Raw genomic sequence first — 16,949 nt, forward strand, 5'->3', positions numbered from 1 at the left:
ACTAGAAGCGCTGAAGTGAGTGATTCTACTTGTAAGTATATAATCCCTATATGAAAAGGTGCACTGGAGACATGGCTACAAAATAAAAGTATATGAGATCTAGAGTCTGCTATTACGTATGTCTTACATTGAAATGAAACTTACACTTGCTTGAAGGTTGCTGTGGAAGCTGTAGTTTGCTTGACTCGCAGGACTGAGGAAAAATTTTGAAGGCCATAGAGTTAACCTCTTGTTTTGAGCACAGTGTGAGAGGCTTTTTGTTTTCATTCTAAAAGCATGCAGCAAAAATAATGCTTTATTGCTAATTTCCTTTGTTTTTTCAGTGTGATGTATTTTAAGGCCTTACTGGGGCTGTGTAGCCTTTCTTCAGTTAAAAGCAGATGCTTATTCAGGTTTTGATCTTTGTGATAACTCCTTAAACCAAGTTTAGTCAGTGTGGTATTGAAGCTTCAGTTGAACCAGGCTTTTAAATCTGCTTAAGGCACTGAAGTGTTTCTCTGTGCCCAGATAGACTTGGAACAATTTCTTGCACATTTTATCAGATGTGTTGTAAATAGCATATCAGACTATACCAAAAAGGTATTACATTAACTTCTGGATCACTATTACATCTGTTTAATAGAAACACTTGTAGTAGGCATCTATATCTAATTATATGATGCCTTCAGTATTGGTCATTAACTAGGATAGATGTTGGGTGTCGAGGGAGCTATTAGGCTGTTTGTGTGCTGGTTTCTGTGGATTCTGGTGTAACTGGTTGCCTGCTCTGATTCTGCAGGCATGCAAAGCAAGTCAGGTTTGTTTAATAGGACCATTCCTAGTAAAATATAGCAGGCCTTGTGTGTTTTCCAGCTTAATGCTTTATTTAATCATCTTTGCAATTAAAGTAAGCTTTTTGGACTAAATTTCTCTCAACTATTTCTGTTCCATATCATCAGCCTCAAGCTGAGTAGTATTTATAAAGGCTTTGATATTTCTGAATAAACCAGTAATGATGGCATGCATGGGAAGGTAAAGGTGAATCAGTTTCCTGAGTGGTAAGATTAGATTGCCTATCTGTATGTTACTTGGGAGCACTGGGGCAAGGCTCAGAGTGTTGAGATTAACTTGAGTGCTGTTGTGAGAAGTACATAGTGTTGTTTTTAATTTCACTACAAGACTGACTGGAATATGGTTCAGGGTAGTAGTGTTCTGCTCATCTAGAAAGTGATAGCTTTTTGGTATGGTCTCAAGCATTTGAGCATGAGCCTATTAAGCAGCCAACTGACTTGCACTGTAATATGAAAACTGCAAGTAGGTTCACTTGAGGCTCTTCACTGCTTTAAATAACAATTGCAATGTTTCTAGAAGACTTGAGTAAAAATTAAATCGCATGCTTGCTTTATCAAATATATACCTATGCCTTTAATTCATTGCTAGAAGAAACAAGTGACCGTGAACCTAGTTTTCTTCTACTTGCAAATAGCTTTGTGCTGCATACTAATGTTCTCCTGATTATAATGGTGGTGTTTGTATTCTTGTACTATGGGAGAAAGCAGAGAGCTCTCCATTCTGCATATTAATAAAACAGCCACAGGCTCGTAAGAGGAAAAAGCAGTAAATGTTTAAATTTGAGTATCTAGTTTTGGTACAAAATATTCAGTGTCTTGAAAATTCCAGTTAAATGGGTAGCCATGGTCAGTGTGTAGTTTCAGCAAGCCTGAGAAGACTAAGGAATAAACGTCTGAAGCATCTATTCAGTTTTATATGGTACAAAACCAGCAGAGAGAGGAAGGAAAGCAGAAACTTGCAGTGTTCAAAGAGTTGTAAGAATGTGCCAAAATACAGCCTAGGAAGAAGGGGTAACAGATGAGGAGTATTTGTGAATTAGCAGTTTTTGGGTGTACTGTAAGTCAGGCCTTGTGCAATGCTTTTCATTGTCACTTTTTGTCCTGCTGCGCTGTCACTGTCTTGTGTTTCAGGCTGTCTCTAGCTCAGGAAACTTATTTTTTTAATGCTATCCAGTCCTGGGAATTTGGAGTAGTAGCTCTTAGCAAAGCTTGGACTGAGCTCAAAAGCTCCATCCTACCTAATGGAATCTTTTCCTACAGGAGTGGTTGGAAAAAAATATTCTGGATTCCATAGGACCCTTACTAAAAGCAGAAAAACACTGCATTTCAGCCTTATAAAGTGACATGGTTCCCTTTAGGTGTATATGACCTCCCTTGTTTGCAATCAGCTTTACTTGTGACTCTGGGCCTGATGGCTTTAAAACTAGATTTTTACGAACATCCTGCACTGAAGTGCTAAACCAAATAGTTGAGCTTATTAGTTAAACCGACAGAGCTTTCAGACTGCCTAGCACTTTTAGATGACTTTGCCCTCTTAAGAATATTTAATGGTTTCTGCAAATTTTTTTGAGAGTAGGTTTAAGTTAGGTCTTAAATTTTTTTAATGTGGAATTTGTGCCTTTTCATATTGGATGAGAAACAGATAAATGAAAATTATATCACCAGTAATGAAACAGTTTATACCTATTTCATTTTGAGTCCTTTCATGCTTGTCTATCCAAATGAAACTTGGAGAGCAGGAGTGCAGAGCATATTAGCAAGCAGTGTAGAACTAGTCCTAGCTGTGGAATGCATCTGCTGGATCTCTCCATTTCAAAGCTCCAGAAGTTGTTAAATCTTGAAAACTTTCCATTTTTATCTCTTTGCAGGACACACATCACTGTAGCTGCTTGAACAGACTTTCTGCTTTTTAGCTCTTAAATTTTTGTATTCCACCAGAACTTGTTTTCAGGCATCCACCTCTGCAGCAAAGCCTGTAATAAGCACTTAAATTCCTTCCCCTGTGATTAAAACCGTGATCACTTCTGCTGCCTGGGCTTCCTCAAAAGACTATGGGATGCCCTTCTAGCCTTCCTATTTGGAAATAAAGCAGGTTCTGTTGTCCAGAGCTAAATGTGAATTGTGGCTGAGCACATAATGATTGTTGTGCTTCCTAGCATTAACTTCTTTTGTGTGATGCCTTAAATGTAAAAACAACCTAGCTGAAGTCAGTCTGTTTGGTTAGCAGGCAAACTGATACCAGCATAACTCAGATCTATTTTTTTTATTCCTTGCTAGTACTGAGTGTGTGACAAGCTTAGCTGTGAATTTGTGGGATTTGACTGCCTCTGCTTTTCCCATACCCGTTTTTCTAAATCCTGATACTTTTCAAGCCTTATTAAAAGAAGTTTAATAAAAGGAAAAATTACACTGAGTATAGTCACTGCTTTTTTTGGTTGCTGTGATCCCATGGAGAATTCCAGGTGTTGCTAAACCCAGATAAAGACGGTGTGTGACTACTTTGGCATAATAGTCTGCTTATGGGATTTTAACTTTTTTATCTCTACCCATGTAAGTGTGATAATGGTGAAAATGATACTTGAAAGTATGTGTGTGAATCATATATAAAGCAAAAATAACATGTTTATTTTTTCTATTTTTTTCAAAGTAGAAAACTTCCATTATTTCTAAAAGGTTACTTTGGATGACTTTCTGTAATGAATTATTGGATTTTGCTTACAATAAGTAGTTTAGATCAATCTTTTTTTTCCCTTATGTTGTGCCTATTATGTTACCAAGGAATCGGAGCCAACCTTGTAGGTAAGGTTTGGCATTCTTTGAAGTAAAGCTAGTTTTGAGTCTTCCTCCATACGTACAGGGTAGTTATCCTAGTGCATCTCACCCTGCTGAGCCGTACAAATACGCAGAAAGTATAATGGGAAATTGGAAGGTACTACTTTATTTGTGTAGCTTGAATGAAAATAAAGCTTCTGAGGAACTGAATGTCTCAGCTTCTTGACTCTGTATGGGATGTATAGAAATGCAAATCAAAGATAAATTAATAAGGTACTACTCTGAAATACGTGTTCACCCCTCAGTTTGGCGTTTGCAGTTAGGGCTTCTGCAGCTCACCCACAGGTCAGCCTTGTTCTAAACAAAACCTGTGTAACATGATTGCAAAAATACTGCTGACTGCTCTTCCCTTGTCTGCCATAGTTTCATAGATAGGTAGTAGTTGAATACGTTTGTACAGTGGTACTAGCTAGCAGCAAATTGCAGGTGATCTCCTAATAGGAGCTCCTGTGATCCAGTTGTGCCACCCTATTGATGTTGAACAGCTGGAGACAGTATTGTGAACTTGCAGGAGCAGTTTGTGCTATCCATTATGGGGCTTTTAAGGCCAGACAGAAACAATCTCTGTAGGTGTATCATTGCACAGCTATACACTTAATACTGGAGAATTTTTGGATACGAGAGTAGATGTTTGCTGTAAACTGATGTCACTGCATGGCCTCAGTTCATCTTTCACATTTGAAATGGGAGTGTTCCTGAGTCGTGAGGAAGTGGTGACTACTGACTTCAGCGGTGGAGGTGCTGCTTCAAAGTTTCCCTGACCCTGGAAAATTTGTCCTCGAGTTCATCCTTTAACGACAAGTGAGAAATACCTGTAGGCTGCCATCTAGGGACAGATGCATTCCAGGTTGGTTTGGGTAAAAATTAAAAGCTTAAAAGGCTTAAGTCTTAATTCACTAGCAAGGTTTCTTCCCTGTATGCACAAACTGTGGGGTGGGGGTGAGGTGGGCATAAAGGGCAGAACTGAGATTGGATTGTTCAGAGGTATTCTGGGGAGAAAAAACTGAAGGTAGATGCAAGGACCAACAGGTTTAGCTGAAAAGCAATGCAATTTTAGGGTCAATTCCCTTTGCAAGGAACTGCTGTTCCTTTATTGCAAAAGTAGACACAAATCCTCAATGTAATGTTTTCTTAAGTTTGTGAATGTGACTTTGGGCCATGTGGATTTGTCTCGCTTGACCTTCATTAAACTCGGGGTTTACCAGTGTTTTGAGGGTTTGTAATAGCAGACTAGTCATAAGCTGCAACAGCAGTGAACTGTTACAAGAATGTACTGCAAACCCCCCCCCCAAAATCCTGTTTGGATATAGATGATTTCTTAAGCAGGAAATGGTTCTTTTACATTTGTGTGAAATGTAAAAATGATGAAGGAAGAATTAACAGTTTGGATGCTTTTCCTTGGCTACTGTTTGCTTTTAGCTGGGGTGCTGTTCAGACATTGCCCTCTGCAGTCATGTGTGTGCAGCAGGTCTGTCCCTGCAGTGTGCACGGTGGTTATCGCTGAGGGGGTGCCCCAAGACACAGCTCTGAGCAGCTGGAAGCTGGTTGTGGTTTGTAAGTTCTTGCTATAGTTTTATGTGCTATCTTCAGTAAGCTCCAGGACTGAGAGATGAGGTTTTCACTTCTACCCTCTGAGGTAATCTTCACCAGCTATATTTATATTGCAGTGTAGAAATGTGCTCCCGGATCTGGTGCACCTGATGTTACTGCACTAACTGTTGCCTGGTGGCTTTTAATATTGTGATACAGTCTAAGATGAGTATTCCTGTGGAATTCTAGGTGTTCTGCCGGAACACGGTTAACTCTGAATTGAATGCAGCTCTAACAACCTTTTCTCATTTATGCTCTTGAGGCTACATCTTAATTGCACTGAAGAGTATGGTGTTTAGGGTCATCTCTAGTAAAACCATATTGAGGCAACTCAGTCTTACACATGTTTTCAAGTTTTTCTAGGTTTGAGTAACAGACTTAGCTTTTCTGAAACACTGCCCTGTGTATACTTTCATTATAACACGTTTCAGCCCTAGCCTAGCTCTGTCTTCCTGCCCCTCAAGGAAGCAGTTGCTGGAATGTGCAGCAGAATTGGTGTGTGTCAGGATGGGAGTAAAACGCTTTGGCAGCATGAGCTGTTTGCAGTGAGATCACTTGCTGGCTGTCCCTTGCAGTGCTGGGGACAGAGTTAGCAAGGTTTGTATGGACACTTAGCTATGTGTGAGAGTACTTCTGGCTGGAAAAGCACGGTTTCTGCCCTGTGTTGTGTCCGTTTTGAGAGGCTTTATTTTTGCCTATTTTATAACGGTTTCAGAGGATTTCCAAAGCATTGTTGAGCTGTGCTCAATGATAATTGTATTGGCAGAGCACTAAAATATTCAAACAGTTCTTGAACAGCATGTTGATTTAAGGCACCTACATGCAGGCTGGGCTGGCTGCAGCTGGCTTGGCTCACCTGGAGGAGAGAAGAGATTCTTAGCTGCCTGGTACATCTATTTAAGTTGGGGGTTTTTTCTCTTTTCCCCCAAAACTGAGCTGTGACATAAAAATGGAGAATGCGCGTAGTTAGGATAACAGGATAACCTTTCAGTTGTGCCCGTGAATATCATCTTTGGGGGGATGTCCAGTAGCAGATAGAGGAGAAGGCTCACAGGAGTGTGCCAAAGGACACTGAACCTATTGCTCAGCAGTGACTGAGCTGTGAAACAGCTGTGGAGCAGCTCCTGCTGAATCTAAAAGGCCAACCCAATATACTATTAAAATCTATAGACTTTGTCCTAAATGTTACAGTTCCTCCTTTCTATAGGTCTGAGCCTAAATGGCTCTGAACAAAACATTTCATACCTCACTCTGCATGTTTCAGAGAAGCTGCACTTTTACAATTGGCAAAATTTTGCTCAAGCAGCAGGAGAGCTGTCTGTGTGACACGGGCAGCAGCACAGCGTCTGCTGGCAGGAGGGGAGCTGCGTGTGCAGCATTTTTGTGCCAGCCAGAGTGCCTCAGGCAGTGGGCTTCTCCCAGCTGCTTTTGCTGTGCACTTTCTCTTCAGGTAGCCTTTTGCCTAGTTAAAATGCAGCTGCTGGGCTATAAACAATAAAAACTCCTTTACTGGACTTGAAGTTTCAAAACAGCTCAGAGGCGTAGCATGTGCGAACACTGCATACCTTTTCATGGCATCAGGGGATGGATGACTCATGTTGCAGTTTTTATGCCAGTGTGTACAGCAAGCAAGTAGCATCCCAACTTTAATTCCAGTGAGAAAAGGATTATTAATGATGGTAATAAAGACAAATAGAAGGCAGCTGAGCCAAAGCATTTACCTGGGCCCTAGGCAGATGCTGAACCTGGTATCTGACATGATGGAGATTGAATAATTTTTACAACTCATCCTTGGTGTCAAACCCTGCTCTGTGAGGTATGTAACAATTCTACCAGTTGCTTACCTTAATGCAGTGTTTCAAGTTTTTCTGATTTTCCCATGGTGATCCCTTAATAAAGCAGAGAAGAATTGGAGTTTGTGAAATGGTTTTGTTGAACAGGGCAATTTGTTCTCCAGGTTGTAGTCTGAGCTATGCCTTGAGCTTGAAACAATTGACTGTAAAGGCATTTTAACTGTGGAAAATTAAATGGAGGGGGAAAGAAGCTTGCAGTTCTGTGAGGCAAAGTCCTTGTGTAAACATCAGTACTCAGCCAGAAAATAAAAGGCTTCTGCTCTCAGGACAGAGCTTGCCCTAGCATTAGTCTAATGTGCTTCTCAGATGTTAGCTCTGGGGTGACCTGAATGTAGGAAAGGCAGAGAAAAGTAAGTTTATGGGACTTCCTGATAGTCTGCGTAAGTCCACCCAGGTCTTTGTGTCTGTGTGAGGAGTACTGGGGTAGAAAATGCAGTCCCATGGGTTTCCCTATCTGTCTTCTGCCTCTGTCCTTGTGATACTTTACAGCAGGAACATTCAGTTGAGTTTGAGATCTTGTAGAAGGGGAAACAATTCAGCTAAGCTGCTACTTAAAACTTTTGTTTCAATAGTGAGACCTAGTGATTTTTATTATTTAAAAAAAAAAATAATCAGTGAACACTGACAACTGAGTTCTTGTTTTCCAGTGATTTCAGCCTTGTAGCTTCAAGTTTATTTGGTCTGTTCTGTTCTGAGTACATTGTCAACAACTTTTCTGCATGGGTAACAGCTTAAACGTAGCCTTTGGGGTTTTTTTTACCCCCTTCAGCAAAGTTTCTTTTGTGCTTTGTCATCAAACAACACAGGGACCATTTGTTGTGGTCAAGATTTTGCTGCAAAGACTATAAAAAGGGGCAGGGATAGGAATGTGTGGCTTAAGAATTTTGCCCTGGATAAAGGAACTCCTCAGTCACACAGAACTGGCAGGTATTAGGAAGATCTAGCAGGAGGGAGATGGTATGCCAAGGGCGTAGGTTAGAACAGCTCCAGTCCAGCTGGACTACAAACTCGCTTTCTGACTCCAGTGCCACCCCTGGCTTTTGGGCATCCTCCCTTCCATGCACGAAGCAGAGCTGAGCTGCTGAGGGAACATGGCCATGTATTTCCCTGCAGCAGGCTGTGGATCACACAAGGGAGTGCTTGAGAGCTTCACCAGGTGTGTGAAAGGCTTTGGAAAGGCTTACCAGCCGGGCCTGTTCCCATCTCCTTCCTGCCTGAAATGATGGGATGGTAATTCAAGTACTTGCAAGAGCACATTCTCCAGGTGCTGGCCTCCAGCTATCATGTGCCCTCAAGCAGTAATAAAATAGTAACATGGAAAATCTCAAGTGGTAAACATGTAGAGGTAAACATTTTGCACTATGGCAGAAGGCAGCATGTCCCAAATGGAACTCCACTAAAAAAGCACAGGTGAAGCAAGGTAGAAATCAATAATGCCTGCCCTTTTCCCAACAGTTGGTTTTGTGTTTATCATTTAGGATCATGTAAAACCTTCACTGTGATTACCTATACAGCTGTTCATATCTGCCCCAGCAAGGACTTAAAAAAAAAAAAAAAACCTGGAAAAATCAACAGACTTCAGCTCATGCCACATCCCCCTGCAGGTGGCTTTTGCACTGAGCCCTTCAGAGAGCTTGTTTCTTTTATCTAGCAACATGAGATGTGCAAGAGGAAAATTAAGTGTTACAGAAAAGGCTCCTGTGCCATGTCACAGTCCAAGTCACAAAATGCCATAGTTGCAGCAGTTCTCTGTGGCTGTCCTGGTTAGAAAGGTAACTCAACCCATGGTAGATGCCTTTGAAAGCGTTGATAGCAGTTTTCAGCATTATTTGATGAGACTATTTCCCTTCAGTTCAGGAGGACAAAACTATGATATTTTTATTCATATGGTTAATTGTTATCTATGACTATAGGTTGTGGTATAAGTAGGAAAAATGAACTACGTGTAACTACAACAGTAGACTGAGCTGACAGGAGTTTTCTCTTATTAAACTAATGTTCCATAGACCGTCACTAAAAAAGGGAATATGCTTTACTTTTCTTCATGTGATGAAATCCAGAGCCTGTTTATTCTTTGGAGACAGTTTAAAAAACAAAAAATTCCTCCAAACACAGGGGTTTCATTTCTGCTAGTAGAGCTACAAAACAGATGCTTTATTGCTTGGAGCATTTCATGCAGACAGTTGCTTTTCTGGCTTGCTTGGGAGCCAGGAGTGCTGCTGTTTGCCTTCCTCTGGCACATACTGTATTCTTGACCATGGTTATTTTAAACTTGGGGCTGACAGGAAAAGGTATCCTCCTATATACTGACTTGGTTAAAATATTGACCTAAGTTTATGTCCTGTTTCCAAGAGTGACTAATGACAGATGATTAGAAAACAGCTTAAGAAATGAAAGATGTATAGTGTGATCTTTCTTCTGGGACACCTTGTCAACTTCTGGCAAAAAACCCTGCACCTAGACTATCACGTTTAATAGCTACTGACTGATGTGTCTCTGTTAATTTGGTGAGTCCCTTTCTGAACAAATTCATAGAATTGGCCTTAGATGTTCTCACAGCAATTGGATTTCCAGCATAGCAATGCCTTGCGAGGAGGCAGTTCCATCTGCATCATCCCCTGTAGTCGCTTGTCTTTGAGCCTCCCTTTCCAATTCAGTTTGGTGGCAGACATGCCAGCACTACCACTTAACAAAAGAAGGTGGAGATACTGATCCTTGCGTTGGATTTTTTTTTTTTTTTTTTAAAACTGTGCTCTCTACCCATCCTGTTTACAGCTTAGTTTGTGTCTTCCCTTCTGTTGGGTTGTTCAGTTGCTGAGTGCTGGAAATCTGGTTAACAACTCCTTTGACCTAGGGCAATGCAAACCATACAGTTACTGTATGTAAATAGCAGTCTTGCAATTTAGCAGACTGTGCCTTAAGAAGAACGGAATTACAGAAGCACAAAATCTGATTTTGAATTCAAAGAAGCAACTCTTTCTGATAATTAGCAGCACTTTTCCAAAACAGTACCAGCTGCCACTCTCCAAGTCCACCTCACCTCATAAAGAGGACCAGGTTTGTTTCAGGTACAAGCTTTATTTTTTGACCCTGGTAGTAGTCGGATCATTAAGACTGGATTTCACTTGGCAGAGCTGTCCATCGTTCCTCGGTGCTTTTCACTTTGCTGCTGCATGTCCTCTTTCAGTTAAAAATAAGCAAATTCAAATGGTGTACACTTGCAAAGGAACCTTCTCTCCTGTGCTTGTGCCTGTTGTGTTAGCTATTTGCAAACAGCACCATGGGTTCTTGATTACTAAGGAAACTTGTGACCTAATAAATAAAATGGCCATAAACAAAGCCAGCTTAATTTTTCACATCAGGCATTTTGCCATGGGAAGTCAGGCTTAGCTGGTTCAACTCTGTTGTCAAACAGAAGTAGTAAGAGATATGATTCATCATGTAAACTCATCTTTGTCACTGTGAGTGAGTTTCATATGTTCCCTTCTCCCTCTGGGCTCTGCAGACCAAGAACTGCACTTGAGGGGAAGGGGTTTTTGTTTGGTTTTTTTGGTGGTATGTTTGTGGGGGTTTTTTTTGCTTTGATTGTTCTACAATAAATGAATTCATGGTGAAGCTTGTAAAAAGGAAAGAACTACTGTTGCTGATAAATACTCATATGTACAAACCCTTCACTTTCTCATAGATAGTCATTTTACTTTTTAGGGAATCTGCCCTGTTACTAGAGCCTGAATCTCAGGTGCATAGTTTCCATGTTTGAGAGACTCTGTGTCTGCAAAGGAGTAAAAGCCTGACCCTGGTGTAATTGTTACAACTCTCCTATGCAGAACTGTTAATTCTTCTCTGCCAAAGAAATGCCTTATCAGACTTTGTATCATGTTGCCTCCTGAAATCCTTCCTAGACAAATCTAGTTGAAGATAGAAATATTTCCAAAACCAATCATGCTTTATTTGTGTACAAGTTCTACCAATAAGGGAATTTTAATGAATATTCCTCACCTTGCCTCCATAAAATACACTTCCACACCTCTCTACTGTAATCTATTATTAAAACTTTTCTTAAGCTTACAAAAATACCAGCCATTCCACATAATAGCTTCTTTAACATACTTTTTTTACATTCAAATTGTAAAGGGATACAAATCTTTCAAGAAGTGATAGAAGACAAGCTTAAATAACAGAAAATTCCAGGCAGGTATCTAATTTCCTTTGAAAAAAAAATAGTAATAGGAGGAAGACTGTAAGATTTTTAGATAAATCCAGTTTGCATTTTATTCCGGTCGTCAGGTTTAATTGAAGTAACTCTGTGTTATGGACCTAGATGTAATGCATAGGCTGCGTTTACTATCTTAGTTTCCTGAGACCTGTAATGCAGTGATAAACTCTGTGCACAAGATTCAAAAGCTAAATGTGAAAACTGGATGTGACTGCTGCTGAGTCATGCTGACAGCTCAGCCTGGTTCTTTAATGAAGGTTCAAAGTAGAATGGCATCTTTTTGAGCAAGGTGGTAAGACTGAAGAAGTCCTGTAGGCACTGCTGGTGCTCAGCAGTGCTTGTCGCTGAATCTGCTGTGTCAGCCTTTGGGCTGACAATAAGGGAAAGAATTTGGCTTCTGATTCTCAGGTTTCTGGTACTGTAAGTGTAGGACTTTGGCTTTTTGACTCTGTGCATAACATCTTATTAAAACAATCTGAACAGTTCCTTTGCTGCCAGGTGTCACTGAGAGTGTACACAAATTTTCGCTGACTTCAGGGATTGTGCACAAAGTGCATGGCCTGTTGTTGCTCTATAATTTTCCCTAAATGTGGTTAGGCGTTCTTGCGCTGGAGGCTGCCACTGCTGCTAAGGGACTACGGATACAGATATAATACACTACTTAAATGTGAGCGTACTCTGGATGAGCTTATTTTCTTCTTGCAGCTGGTCAGGTTAAAACTCTGTCGTGCCCATGGAAAGGCAATGGAAAAGGGACATGAAATCACAAGACTAGTGTGTTTTGTCCCCCAAGCAATTATTTGTGGTATCTGTCACAGGATGGCCTTCTGCAAATGTACATCTGCCATACGAAATGGCTTCACAAAAAAGTTATAGTGACAGATTTTCCATGTCTTTAGGTGGGTTTACCCAAGGGGGGAAGGACATGCTTCCTGCTCTCTGACTTTGTGGACACATATTTGCTTGGGGAAAAAAGGTGGTGTTAGTGTGTGATAGTTCGTATCCTATCAAGGATAGAGCTGTTTGTAGTTTTGGTATGGGTCACACTGGACTGAGCACTGCATGTTGCTGATCAGCTGTTTCATCCTGTCAGCTCTTGTTAAAAATACAGCTGACTTGCTCTTTCACCTACCTTGCATTAGTTATCTTGCCTTAGACAATATCAACTATGATCACACCTTTTTTCACAACCACAGACAAGGCCCGCTTTTACAGTGCACATGGCTCCTGTGGGTGCAGGGCCATACAGCAGATAACAGATGTGATCTGCAGCCACTGTCAGTATTTTGTGGAAATACAAGTGTCAAACTCACCTGGCTGCTTGATGTTACCAGGCTTACCTTCAGATATATTAATTGGATCTGACTTTAGTTTTATTTACCACTAGGTTTGCTTTACTGTTCCAAGTAAGGGTTAGCTCCTTGCTAGAGCAGAACATGTGGTATTTGTCAGAAAGACAGCTTTAAAGCTGCCAGATAACCTGACCAGCCTGCCCCTCTGCAAATAATTTGGTGTGGGCCCTGCTGATAATGATAAAGCAACTGCACTGAAGATGATAAGAAGATGCTGATGTCTGTAGGGGAGCAAAGCTCTCAGTGGCAGATTAGCACTGCTCTGGTGTATGACTGCCCTTAAAGGAAAGCACTTACACACTTATGAACAAACACTTACAACATCTTGTTACTGATGGTGGCACCCATCTGCATTTTTTTTCACCATCACTGTATGTCATGAAGCCCCAGATGCTCATTATTTCATTCTCATCGGAATCACTGCTTTGGTTTGCAAGGAAATAACAAACTTGAATGATACAAAGCTCCTTACAGACCAGTCTGGGTGATGCTTATCAAAGGGTTATTCTTATAGATCTCGCCTGTACTAGAAAAGATGCCCATCCCTCCACAAAAGGCATCAGGACTGAGTGCAACTGGATCCATGGAGCTGCTGTGTCCATTAACTCCGTTCAATCTGTATCAGAAACAGTTTTTAAGCCTTGCAATATTAATATATGCTTTTTCATCTAGTGATTATACAGACCTATGAGGTCATGCTGGTGCAATTTTACTAGTACTCATACTATTTAAAAATTGTATTGTAGGTCAAATTTGAAGGGACTCAAGTATTTTATGACTGTCATTCAACCTTATACAGATGGGCCAAGTTTATCTGGTATGCATCTATGATGAAAACTCTGAGTAGAGATCTGTTTCTCATTACAGTGACAGCAGTAAGAGAAGCTATGGCTTTAGGTTAAACCTGTCAGGTTTCACCACTGTAGGGAGGTAAGGAGAGCAACACCCCACACGCCCACACCCCCCGCAGCAAGCCATGCAAATAGAAAAGCAAAGGCTACAATGCAGAGTAGGCTGAAGGAATGATCTGGGTCTAAGAAGGAGGCAGCTCAGAACAGGTTGAACAGAGAAGCACTGCATGTTCTGCAAGTATTTGCTGTGATGAAGCATGGGGAGGCATAAAAGCAATCTGAAAATTGGCGTATTTGCCATCTGCAGAAAGAGAAGGGGAATCAGAGTGTAGGTATTGCTCCTTGCTCTTGGCTTTATTGCCAGAGGGCCAAGACAAGTGGTGGTTGAAGATGAAGCTACTACCTTACCCTGTCTCCAGAGGATGTGGGCAACCTAGCAGCATCCTTGCATTGCTTTCATTTCAGCACAATTCTGCTCCTCACTCCAAATTCTTTTAGAAGATCTGTGGACTGTAACTGCCTGCCCTTGCCTTTCACTATGCAATTTTTGCAGGAGGAATGTTTTCCTTGACAAGGCTTTGATGTCTGCTGCCTTTAAATAAGCTTCAACTGATGTAAGACTCAGGTGGTGGCAGTGTAGAGACTGCTTAGCTTCAAGCATGGCTGGAGTTGTTTTGTGACCCGAAGAAGAAGGTGAACGTAATTTGCTCTCTGGTGGCAGAATGCCACGCATTAAGGGAGATAGAAAATAAGTATGTGGGAGGAAGCCCTCACTCAAACAGTTAATACACCTAAATGTGAAGAAAGAGGATTTCGTGTCAAAGCACATCTGTTGCCCATGGTTTGATGCAGTCAGCATGACATGTATTGCTAAACCTTTGTTCTTGCTGTCGTGGGCACCTAGGTTTCCATTATTTTTTGTTGGCTGCTGCTGTTGCTTCTGAAATTTACTGCTGCTGATATGTGGGAATATTTTTTTCAATGTGTGTGAGCCTGCAGTATTGGAGTGCTGATAGCACACAGCTGACCATGCTGCTGAGATCTTTAGAGCAGCAGAATTTCAAGTTCTGGCTCCAGTGGTAGTTTGAAAGAAAAAGGATCAAACTGGACAGCTTTCATCAAGTCCTCTGAGTCATAATTCCTAAAGAGATTCTTGTCCTAGTGTTCTTTGCTATATAAGGGAAAACGTACACACTTTTCTCTCTGTATTTAGAGAGCAGGCATGGATTAGGCTTGCTAAGCAATAATCAGCTTTCACTGGTTTAAAATTAACTAAAACAGCAGTAGGTTGTTTTGGTGGGGTGTTTTTCTCAGCTGCTGGCTGTAGGGCACAGAATGTGTCTGGAGGAGGTCGCCTGGGCTTTTGTGGCAGGGTGAAAGCATACATGACCTGCAGCAAGCTCTTTCCATTGCCAGAAGCACGGTGTCATGTCCACCCTGGATGAGTTTTCTTGGCCCAACCTCCCAGCTGCCAGGATAGCTGTATGGGAGTGGTGATGTCTGGGCTGTGGTGGGAGGGAGGAAGTGTCATCCTGGTGGAGATGGGGAAGCATGTCCTAGAGCTGGTGGAGGACCAGCAACAGCAAGTGTCATGTGCTGCTGTCCACCATCTTCAGCCTATTTCCCTAAAGAGAATGTCCTGTTGGTGCTCTCCTTCCCCTCTCCTGTACTGCGCTGACAGTGAGCTATTTATTTTCAGTTGAAATGGAAACAGGCATGTGGGGGATTTTAAGCCCCTGCCTGCTGCAGCGGGTAAGGACACAGAGAGGTCTGCACTGCTTTGGTCTCCTTCACTGCCCCACCAACGTGCTAAGAGCCTCAGTGTTTCTGATGGAGGATGCTGTACCACAGCTGGACTGAGTGTTTCTCAGGCCTTCTGGTGGCTTCCACGGTGAGCCCACCCCCACCCTGCAGCCCATGAAAAGGAAACATGTTCTTGTTCCATGACCTGACCCTTGGTCAGTGCATCCTTTTAGCTCTGTGTAACCATGTTCGTACCGCTACCCATGGGCTCCATGTGCCAGCGAAAGGGTGCTGAAGCCTGTGTGTGCCCCACCATAGCTGCTCTTGGGGTGAGGATGTTTGATCTTACTTTGTCTCCTCTAATTAATTTCTTTTATTTTAGTTTTGCATTTGGGTGTGGGGGCTTTTTTTAGCACATCTACTATCTAGAACCTTGTAGTGTAACTTCAGTGTGCATCTCCACACTCATGTCACACTGGATTTGGTTTTCATTTTGTTTGGCAGAGCAGCAGCTAAAGCTTTCCCTTTCCCACTGTTGAGCAGTTGAGCCAACGACTTCTTCCTGAAATCACAACTGAGATCCATTTTCCATGTTAAAACACAACTGTGTAATAGTTTACAGTGTAGCACAGAGTTGTGCCTAGCGGGCAACACACATTCTCTGTTTCTTCTGTTGGCCAAATCATGCTGGGAGATGTAATATAAGGCTAAAAACCTCCGCAGGGTGTCAAAGGCCTGTCTGTGTGTGAAGCATCTTTGAATCTACTCTTAGTACCGACTAGTAGAAGACCTATTTTCCTTTTCCAGCATTAGGGGGAGCACAGCTGTTAAGAGACTGCATGGTAAAAAAAAAAAAAAGAAAGAATAAAATAAATAAAATACAAACAGAAAAAGAAGTTCCAAACCTTGTGAGTCCAATTTAAATCTGCCCCTACATTATGGCATGTCTATAACCCCTATGCCACCAGTAACAAAGCTGCTGCAGACACCCCAGATTGTAGGATCTTGGTCTCAGAGACATCAGGCAAAGAAGAGGAGTAGAAATGGACAGTCTGATAATTTTTCAGTCACCTGGAAAGGAGCAAATATAACCCAGCAGCATTAGCAATTACTGAACCCTTGTTTGGCATTCCAGAGGTCTTGTTGGCAACAGTGCTAAAACAGCCATTTGGGAATGCTATTACGCCACCAGGACTGTCTCTGAGATGTTGCATTTTATAGAGTATATCTTGTTTTAGCGTCCAGTGGCGTTCATTGGTGATCATACATAGGGCCTTGGCTACAGGGGGAAATTCTCTTGTTCCAAGCTCTTGGCTTTGCAGATTGGTCTTGTGTTGTACTTTGGTAGGAACATTGCCCAATAAGCTGTGTGGTTAAAGCTCTCCACCCCCAGCCAAAATCGCTAAACTCCTATTGATTTGCTCTGAGCTGGGATTTCACATCTCAAAGGGCTCAAAGGTTGTAGGCCTGTGTAATTGCTCTGCCTCTGCCTCTGCAGGCTTGTGCTTGCTTTGCCTGCTCATGAAAAGTACCTTATTGATCTGTTCTGGTTAAACCCATAAGGATACTTCCTGGCTACTCTGAGCAAGGCTAGCAGAATCAGCCCCTGTTTGCATAAAAGGTACCAGATAATAATATTCAGGTCAAATACTTTATAAAAGATATTTTACTCTGTATGTTTT

General features: G+C 41.7%; 1 long non-coding RNA gene across 1 annotated transcript in view; it reads right to left on the reverse strand.

The window, feature by feature from the left end:
* Positions 1 to 291: 291 nt before the first annotated feature.
* LOC114017156 (uncharacterized) overlaps positions 292 to 16,949 on the reverse strand; it is a 29,666-nt gene continuing 13,008 nt past the window's right edge. Inside the window, exons 2-3 of the long non-coding RNA XR_003562041.2 lie at positions 7,097 to 13,289; positions 292 to 6,108 (exon numbers count right to left, since the gene is read on the reverse strand). This is a non-coding gene — a long non-coding RNA (uncharacterized LOC114017156). The remainder of the gene's footprint in view (positions 6,109 to 7,096; positions 13,290 to 16,949) is intronic.

Source organism: Falco cherrug, chromosome 1 (genome assembly GCF_023634085.1).
Source record: "Falco cherrug isolate bFalChe1 chromosome 1, bFalChe1.pri, whole genome shotgun sequence".
NCBI lineage: Eukaryota > Metazoa > Chordata > Aves > Falconiformes > Falconidae > Falco > Falco cherrug.